At 36.7% G+C, this 10,886-nt stretch overlaps 1 non-coding gene across 1 annotated transcript; it reads right to left on the bottom strand.

The window, feature by feature from the left end:
* Positions 1-3,520: 3,520 nt before the first annotated feature.
* Trnas-cga lies at positions 3,521-3,595 on the bottom strand. Its single transcript has one exon. It is a non-coding gene; the product is annotated as a tRNA-Ser (tRNA).
* Between the last annotated feature and the right edge of the window lie 7,291 nt (positions 3,596-10,886).

The following is a 10,886-nucleotide window of genomic DNA, read 5'->3' as shown; positions in this document are numbered from 1 at the left end:
ATTCATCCATTACATAAAAAAAGGTGACTGCACAGACATAAACAATTACAGGGGCATTTCCATGTTACAAGTCACATACAAGATCCTTTCAGCATGCCTACTCAGAAGGATACAGGACCAGCTGGAACACATGATCGATGAGTACCAGGGTGGCTATCGACCTGGTCACATCCGTACAGAACAAATCTTCAATTTGAAGACTACACAGAAAATCAAAGCCCTCAGAAATATGCCAGTCATATGCACTTTCGTTGACTTTAGGAAAGCATATGACTCCATTGATTGCCAGTCATTGTTCAACACCCTGAACGAACAAGGTTTGGACAACAAGACACTATGACTGATCAAACAGAGACAGACAAACATGACATCAAAAGTGAAATTAAGGGGGGAAATCTCTGAACCCTTTGAAATCAGGACAGGTGTGTGTCAAGTTGATGGTCTCTCACTACTCCTCTTCAACCTAGTGTTGGACAGAGTCATTAAGGAATGGGAGAAAGAGCTGAAATTACAAGGACACTGGAAGCCAGTGTGACTAGGATGACCCAAGGATGAAATGTAACAATACTATAATCAAACCTGAGGTGCTATACGCCTGTGAGACAATGACTCTACACACCATGGGTGATCTAGAGAAGATCCTCACAGAGGAAAAAAAAAATAATCAGGAAAATAATTGGACCAAAACTCAAAGACGAAGGATACAGGCTTCACTCCAGAGACACTACAGAGAAGTTGTCCAACCTTGCAGTAGACATAACAAAAAGGCAACTAAAATTTTACAGCCACATCAGCAGACTCCCACAGACCACACTCACTAACAAAATACTCAGATACATACAGAGGCTCAAAATCACTATACCCTGGATGGTACAAGTGGAAATTGATCTGGAAAAAGGACAGGTAGATTCAGCAGACATCACAAATAAAAGCATCTACAGACACAAAATACATGAGTGGGAAGTAATATCTACATCTACATGGTTACTCTTCAATTCACACTTAAGTGCCTAGCAGAGGGTTCATTGAACCATTTTCATACTACTTCTCTACCATTCCACTCTCAATGATGTATGGGAAAAAGGAACACCTAAATCTTTCCATTCAAGCTCTGATTTCTCTTATTTTATTATGATGATCATTTCTCCCTACGTAGGTGGATGTCAACAAAACATTTTTGCATACAGAAGAGAAAGTTGGTAATTGAAATTTCGTAAATAGATCTCACCACAAAGAAAACTGCTTTTGTTTCAGTGACTGCCACTCCAACTTGTGTATCATGTCAGTGACACTCTCACCCCTATTGCCCAATAACATGAAACGAGGTGCCCTTCCTTGCACTTTTTTGATGTCCTTCATCAATCGGAGAAGACAGCACCTAAAACCCAAGACCAAAGTGGACCAAGGAAAGGAAGAGGGCCTTTAGCAAAAGAATCAGACTAGTTTGATGCAGGTCTCCATGCTACTCTATCCTGACAGGGCTCTTCATCTCTGAATAACTACTGCAACCTACCTCCTTCTGAATCTGCTTACTGTGTTCATCTCTTGGCCTCCCTCTACAGTTACTACCGCCCACATTTTCCTTCAACACTAGATTGGTGGTCCCTTGATGTCTCAGAATGTATCCTGTCAACCAATCCATTCTTTTAGTAAAATTGTGCCAAAAATTTATTTTCTCCCCAGTAATACTTATTAGTTATGTGGTCTACCCATCTTATCTTAAGCATTCTTCTGTAGCACCACATTTCAAAAGCTTCTATTATCATATTGTCCAAACTGTTTCTTGTCCATATTTCACTTTCATACACATAATTTTTCCAATTTTTGAAACTCTGAGATAAAGAGACTGGCTCACAAGTTCTGCCATTGGTCTTATGGACAGACTTTAAGTTTTGCAAGATGATCTTGATGTATCCCTTGTCTCATTAACTGGAGAAGGGTACATCAAGAACTGGAGACAACAGTGATGTGTTTATAAGGATACTACAGAGACATGGCTCAAAAGGCAAAGGTCCTGTGTTTAAGTATGAGTCCAGCACACAGTTTTAATTAACCAGGAAGTTTCATACGAGTGAACACTCCATTGAAGAGTGAAAATTTCATTCTGGGAACATCTCCCAACTGTGGCTAAGCTATGTCCCGACAGTATCGTTCTAAAAGTAATGTGTTTCTGGCTATCAAAGGCTGTAAAAACAGAAAACCAAAATGCAGAATTTTTAGTCATCATATTTGACAATAAACTAACATGGAACTCTCATATTCAACACACAGTGGTTAGGCTGTCAAGAGTTATACATCTTCTGAAGAGACTGGTGCGCTGTGTGACACCTGAATATGTAAGGATGGCTTATTTTGCTTTTTGTTTCAATTTGTTTTAAGGTATGGGTTAATACCCTGGGGAAACAGAAAAAAATAGGTGAAATTCTGGTGATCCAGAAGAAAGCAATGAGAGTAATGGCAAAAGTAGATAATAAGACACAGTGTAAAAAAAAACATTGTTCATTAAATATAGAATATTAACATTTATATAATTTATACATTCTTGATAGTGTTAACTATATACTTGCTGAACTACCAAATTTAGGTGTAACAAATCAAAGGATGACTACAACACAAGAATCTGTGCTTCTCTGTTCTTGTCACAAAATAGATTACCAAAAACTAACAATAGTAATAAGTACATGTCAACTATAATATATAACAAATTGTCTAAACATGCCTAAAGCATGCCAATCAAAGTATTTAAGAAAAAGTTACACAACTTCTTGTTAACTAACCCATTTTGTTTGTTAGAAGAATTTTTAGCAAAATCAGCTTAAATATGTAAAAATGTATTTTATAAAATTAATAGGTTAAGTGAACTGACAAGGTCTCTTGCATGTAATATTCTGAATGATGGATAAAGAATCAAGAATCTAAACCTCAATCTGCTAGTACAGCAGATTTTGCAGGAGAGCTCCAGTGAAGTCTGGAAGGTAGGAGATGAGGTAGTGGTGATAGTAAAGCTATGAAGATGGGTTGTGAGTCATGTTTGGGTAATTCAGTTGGTAGAGCACTTGCCTGCAAAAGGTAAAGGTCCCAAGTTTGAGTCTCAGTCCTGCACACAGTTTTAATCTGCCAGCAAGTTTCAACTAAAACTTTTAATTATTGATCATATGCTATGCCAGTCTGTAAAAATGTTCAAGAATCAGCAACAGAAACAAAATTACTCAAAAATTTCCAAAATGAATTCACATTTTGATGTTAACTCCCAGATTTATTAGAGGCCATAATCTAGACATTACATAAGTACTAGGTCTTAGCGTCTGCCATACACTTAATCTTCAGCTCATACATCACTGGGTTTCTTGGCATGTGTATTTGAAATCCACATTGACTGTGGAAAGCATCAGCATTTCAACAGTGTATGTAGTAAAACATGGAAAGTAATGAGCTAAAGTTACCAATAAATCCAGAATGAGATTTTCACTCTGCAGCGGAGTGTGCGCTGATATGAAACTTCCTGGCAGATTAAAACTGTGTGCCGAGCCGAGACTCGAACTCGGGACCTTTGCCTTTCGCGGGCAAGTGCTCTACCAACTGAGCTACCCAAGCATGACTCACACCCCGACCTCACAGCTTCTGTTAAGTTTGGAAGGTAGGAGACGAGGTACTGGCAGAAGTAAAGCTGTGAGGTCGGGGCGTGAGTCGTGCTTGGGTAGCTCAGTTGGTAGAGCACTTGCCCGTGAAAGGCAAAGGTCCCGGGTTCGAGTCTCGGCCTGGCACACAGTTTTAATCTGCCAGGAAGTTCCCAATAAAACTTTTAAAAATGTTTAACACCATGGTAGTCATACCTTTTTTCCTTTCTTTCTTGTCCTCTCGGTTCTTGAACCAAAGAGCTGATGATATGAACAAGAACTCTCTCTTATGGTACAGTGAAAAATATTAGTTCTAGTTCCACCCACTGAGAAATGGTAAGCTGTGGATCTTTTGCCAGATTTGAAGACTGCTGTGAATAAAAGTAGGCCTACAAAAGCTTCCAGTTCAAGAAAACCAGTATCCTGTAAAAAAGATAGGTCCATTTGAGAGTACTTTTATATTAGCAGTTTTATTGTTTGACTACTACACAGTCTCATATAAAATGTCTTCAGTGAAAAACAGACCTCATACTTGACTTAGATTCCTACACAAGCGCTTAGCCCTTAGTTGTAGACTTTGAATCTGCAATGAAATGTTATGTCTCCTTTTGAAGTAATTTACTTAACCATAAAAGCAGGAATCATGGTGATATGACTGTTTTATACTTAGATCACCTTCACCTGTTTCTGTGTCCTATATTCCAACACTGCCATCATCATCATCACCATAATCCACTTCCCATTTTGAATTTGCATCATCATGACTTTCTATCTTGTAATCAGCATCAATATTACTCTCTTCCAAAACTTCATTTCTTCAGAATGCATTTTGAAGCTTTGTTCACTTACACTGAGAAGTCATTGACCACATATAAATTAGAAAAATCAGCGCCATCACAGGAAGATTTATGTATTTGTTTTTACTGTGTGCTGTTTGAGAGTGGAACAGTAGAGAAATAGCTTGAAGATGTTTAGGTGAACCCTCTGTCAGGCACTTCATTGTGAATTGCAGAGTAATCATGCAGATGTAGAGGTAGATAACCAGCCTATTGAGGGCTGTTTCCCATGGGAATTCAGAGAAAGTTATTCAAGAGGGGGCAAGATTCCAAAAAAGCCATTCTTGGTATAAGCAATTATTTGAATCTGGAAATGTGTCATGCCCCAAGAAATAAATAATACAGGATGTATACAATCTTATTGTATCTTAAACATCTGATAATAATCCAGTCAATATTTTTTTAAGGTAGATTACTGTTATACCTTAAATATAATCATGTTTCAATAGTATATACAAAGAATATAATTTTATGTTATTAATATGTCTATGTATATAGAAAATCTCTGAAAACAGCCATCAAATTAATAGGTATAACCAGCACTTAAAAGCCTAGGACTCAACCAAAATGGGTCTTGACTCTCTTGTTTCACATATTACTGTGTAGCCATGGAATCTAAGTACAGAACTGCTAACTCTGTGACTGGATGTGGTGCTGGATTGCCTCTCATATGGTTTAAGAACATCCAGACATCTTGTTTACCTTAATATTTCACCATTTTTTCCTCTCTTCCAGTGAAAAAAAAATCATGGATACACTTACAGTTTAGCATGAATATGTTCTCCATATTCTGCTATAATCATTGTACCATATAAACTGACTGAAGTCCCAGTAACCCTTAACGGGTCAAATGCAAACCCAGTGTTGAGATTAAGATGTGCAGCAGGTGAAATGGCTATTCTTGTGGGAATTAGAGAAACGTGTTGGGCAGGTGAACAGCAGAATGTTTGTGCTGTGCTAGGTGTCAGAACTGTCCCTTTCTGTAGATTAGTAAGGGCTATACAAGGAAGCACAGAGAAAGTATTGGGTACTTTATTTTGGTAATGTTCGGTAACAGTTCATAGTCCCCAATATTACAAAACATTTCTGAAACCACCACCACAAAGAGAAGATAGTATAATTTATCATCAACAACATAATAAAATGATGACATTGTGTTTACCAACCCAAATCCGTGGTTGAGTAATCTAAGACAATCATTCCTAGAAATAAATGAGAATTCTGAAATTAGCAAAAAATCTGCCACAGATTCCAGGAGAGGGCACTTGCCCCCTCATGGGTGCCTATGCTATTCTGAATGCTGATTTGGGCCTGCTAGAGGCTATAAATTATGCAACCTTCTTATAAGACACTGCCAATAATAACAATAATGTAATACACATAAGTATCACAATAAACATGAAATGTTGATAAAGACAGATGCATAATAATCATGTAACCGATATCATATGTCAGTGATGTGTGGTGGCAAATAATACACCACAATTATCTCAATAAACATGAAATGCTGATAACACATCAGACGAATAATAATTAGGCAACCATTATTATATGTCAGTGAAGTGTCATTGTAACTTTACTGTACATTTACTGAAGATCAAATGGGGAGAACAGAACCCAATCTTCTCTGCAAGAAGCGAGCACTCCAACAGCCACAATAGCAAAGGTACACATCAAGAGAAGACACAACACCCTGGAAGAATGGATGGCCACCAGGAAGTTCAACAGCCATTTCACAGATCTATGGTGAAATTTAACAGATAAATCACATAGAAAATTTTCAGCAATAAAGAGCCAAGTTCACAATTATGAAACTAGAAGTACATATGACTTTCACAGATAAGTACATACCATGGCACTGTATCAGAAAAGCTGGGTTGAAAATAATCTTCACTTCATCGATTGCAGAGCTAAAGAGATATGACTCATTAGGGGTATTTATAAAAGAATTAAACTGATAATATTGACTAATTTCTATAGTACTAAGGAATAGATAACAATTCAGGAAAAGATAGGTTGCTACTTGCCATAAAGAAGACCTGCCAAGTCGCAGACAGGCATTATTATAAGACCCTCTCATATAACTTTCAACCATAGCTGTCATCAATAAAAAAAAAAAAAAAGAACACACACACACACACACACACACACACACACACACACACACACACACACACACATCCATCCGCACATATACAGACACAAGCAGAGAGAGAGAGAGAGAGAGAGAGAGAGAGAGAGGGGGGGGGGGGGGGGGGAGAGAGAGAGAGAGAGAGAGAGAGAGAGAGAGAGAGAGAGAGAGAGAGACAGACAGACAGACACTCTCTTGAAGACGTGAATTGAACTGTGATGTTTTATTGCTTTGTAAATAATTAAATCTTATTTCCATGTTATGTTAACTACATTCTTTTTATTGTATCCCTCTTTGGAAGTGAGTTGTCAATATTATCATATACAAAGGTTAAAGGATGAGTAAATGTTGTTATTATTGGTTACTTTTCTGACTTAAATAAGGTTGCTGATTATATGAACCATGATATTGCCAAGTAACAGATAAAATATTTTGAAATCATACACACAGCAGGTTCATGGTCTTGATATTACCTGCATTACAGAAAGCATAGTCATGAACTGCACATTAAAATTGAAGAGATTGCAGAAAAGCAGAAAATAAAGCAACTGGAACCATAGCAAAGTGAAAGATCCAGAGATGGTGAAGAGTTTCAAAGGGAGCATTAGAAATTGAAACAGGGAAAGAAATACAATATAATAGATGGTAGTTTTGAGAAATGTAATAGTGAAGGCAGTGGTGGATCAAATAGGCCAAAAGGCCCTGCTATCCCTCGCCCTACCTGCCCCAGCCTCCTCCTTATCTCCATCACCCGATTGTCTCTCCAATCATGTGCTGCTGCTCGCAGTCTGGCTTCAGCTGCTAGAGACTGTGGTCTTTTTGTTGTGCCTGTGTGCAACTCAGCATCTCTGATATGTGGTGAGTAGCAACTACCATTTTCATAATATTGTAACTGTAGCAAGAAAAGTATTCCTGAAAAAAAGATATTTGTTTTACTATATAATATTACTTTAAGTGTCTCATGTAACTTGTCTTAACTGTTAAGGAATAAGGCTTGGTAGCTGTGCAGATTTGGTGGATCACCACCTGAAAGTGCTGTTGTAGGACTTATCCTTAAAGTGAATAGCCAGAAGACTTTTTATAAGTTAAAAATTAAAAATTTACCAATCTTTAAATCATGTCTCTAAGATCCTATTGGTGATGATGACCAGGTCCCTTAGAGTCTCTAATGTTTAGAAACAGGTTTTCTCAGCCTAAGTAAAACAAAAGGAAAGACAACATAAATAGTTTCCAAGTCTGGATAGAATACAGATGGACTATACCACAGCAATACCACATGAAGACTAAGAGCAGAAGGAACAAAATGACTGAAAACTGAATGCAAACTGACGGAAATGGTGTGAGCTTCAGCCTTGTAAAGACTCGCTCCAGGATATTAATGAACTTTATTAATTTATAATAGTTTACAAATTCTGTATGTTGGGAAGTTCATTTCTATTGGCCACTGATTTTCTCATTGTATTTGGTTTGTATATTATTTCTCATGAGCAGCATCTATTAAAGTATGCAGTACTAATTTATGACCATACAATGGGAATCCTGGGTTTATGACCAAGGGATCCACCTTGTGTGTTAAAGTTTAGTTACTGAAAATTCTGTAATTTTTCATTAAGGGCCCTTTCTCTTTAATATGGTGGTCAATAGATACAGAAAATGTACGTAATGAGAAGTATATCAACAGATCCTGGGAATTTAATATAGTTTGGCTATAACTGACACTGAAAGTCTGGGTCAGGTTTAAAATAATTGACTTTGGCCTTACGTGAATACATTGCCAAAAAGTGAAAAATAGCTCTTTAATTTGAAAGTGTTCCTTCCTTATGAATTTCCTTTGGCTGAATGTGCAAAATTTTATAACTGAAATAACATTTGATTGCCATTATTTCTGATGGAACTAATTAGCTCATTGCAGCAAAGACAACAAACTGAGTGATCTGAATGACAAAGCCCTTTAATGGGAATTTGTTTTCAGAATTATTAATAATGATTAATAATGATTAAATTAGGAACTTTTACATTGGAATCTTTAAAAGAAAGTGAGTGAAAATTACATATAGACCTTAATACATGAGATAGGAGTGCATACAACTTTGGATGATGGGAGTCAACTTGTTTGTCACAAGTAATATGAAGTCTTTTCTAAAAGTATTTGTGTGGAGTATAGCCTCTTCTGAAAGTATTTGTGTGGAACTTAGCCGTTTCTGAAAGTATTTGTGTAGAGTGTAGTCTTATATAGGGTTAAATTTGGATGATAAACAATAACAACAGAAAGAGAATAGAAGGTTCTGTTATTAGGTGTTCCAGAAGATTGCTGAAGATTATAATGGTAAAACAAATTGGTGATAAAGAAATGGAAATAGATGTTACACAATGACACAGACACAAATTTGAATACAGTGAACAGACACATTAATGCTCACGTCAGTTGATAATGTGTGTGTAACATTATGAAACAATGTGTGTATAGTGTGTGTAGTGTGCCAGTGACTGAGTGGGCAATGAATGAATGCTTTTTTCATTATTAAATAACTTATTCGTAAAAGAATATTGTACACAAAGGGTTAACTAAATGAAGTAGCACTGTTTTAAACAGAGCGGTTTTATGCCTGGATGTTCCCTACTATAAGACCAAGGCTGACTACCTGTACCATCCTTGTAATACTAGACCCATAAGTCTGTCCGTATATGTTAATTACTATATTTTTGTTGTTCTTAAATTGTAATACCATCTCATGTCCAATATCCTGGCAAAAGAGATCTACAAATGAAGAGAATCACCTTTGAATATTTTATATGTTATTGGTGTAAATATTTACATATAAAGCTAAGAGACAAGAGGCACATAAAAATTCCATGATATTTGCATCAGCAACCCATTATGAAAGTGACACATTGTTACATATAATGTGAAAATTATATTTGCAGGAACATTTTAACCAGTGATTTATTAGCGCTTAGTAAGGCAGTACTCAGAACTTTATGTCATTTCAATCTGATTCATACTGAGTTGTTTGATTTGATCTTTACAAGATTCTCTTGGAGTAAGTCTGCTATACTTCTGATAGCCTTTTCTTGCCACTTGAACTCAGTTTTGGAGCTGGGGCAGTTACCCCACAGAAGAGTTACATAGGTAAGGTGGGAGGAAAAATGCAAAATATGTATATACTAGTATGGTTTTGCTTACATTATTCCTCAGTTTGTACAAAAGATAAATTATTCAAGACAGTTTGGAAGACAATTTTCTGTGTGACTCACCCAGCTGAGTTTCTAGTCTTTGTAGAAACCTATCAGTTTGTTTAATTTTTTTATCTTCATTGCAGACACTTAAAATGCCTGGAACAAGTTAGAGCATCAGCCCTTTTCTGTATTTACATTATGTCGCAGCTCTTCTAAGTCATCACTACTGACTCGCACTGCAAGATGAGGGTAATTCATTTATATACACAGTGAACAGGAATTGACTCTGTACTGAACCTTGTGGAATGCCTTTTGTAACAGGTAATGGGTCTGACGTTTGGTTGTTTATAGTTACCATTTGTTCTCTGTTGCTTAGGTATGACTCAATAAAACAAAGAGCATTCTCTCCTACTCTGTAGTATTGAATTAAGCTGTGGGAGCTAGTATCAAATGCTTTCCTCAAATCTAGAAGAGTTACACAGGTTGTTTTCCTAGTCTCAAAAGAATCATATGTTTTTGTGATAATAGTCTCCGCTGCTTTAACACTGGAAAGATAAGATCTGAAACCATATTGTGGCGAGAAAAGCAGATTATCTTGCTCAAAATGCTGGTTCATCTTTTTGTGCAAACAATATTCTATAATTTTTGATATGATTGGTATGAGTGAGATGAGACAATAGTGATGATGGAATGCTTTGTCTCCATTCTAATGGATAGGTGTTACAAAAATAATTTTAGGCAATCTACGAAGATTCCTTCATGTAGAAATTGGTTGATGATTTTGGTTAGTGGTAGTAGAGTTCCTTTCTATATATTTTTCATTACATAATTTGAAAAGAAATCTTATGTTTCTGAGTTGTTAAATTTGTCAATTGCTTTTGTCAATTGCTTTTGCCTTTCGCAGGCAAGTGCTCTACCATATCAGCGCACACTCTGCTACAGAGTGAAAATCTCATTCTGGAAACATCCCCTAGGCTGTTGCTAAGCCATGTCTCCACAATATCCTTTCTTCCAGGAGTGCTAGTTCTGCAAGATTTGCAGAAGAGCATCTGTGTAGTTTGGAAGGTAGGAGACGAGGTACTGGCAAAACTGAAGCTGTGAAGATGGGTCATGAGTCATGCTTGG

Source organism: Schistocerca piceifrons, chromosome X, assembly GCF_021461385.2.
Source record: "Schistocerca piceifrons isolate TAMUIC-IGC-003096 chromosome X, iqSchPice1.1, whole genome shotgun sequence".
NCBI lineage: Eukaryota > Metazoa > Arthropoda > Insecta > Orthoptera > Acrididae > Schistocerca > Schistocerca piceifrons.
Note: the sequence above shows the minus strand (reverse complement) of the source record. Positions and strands in the feature narration are given on the sequence as shown.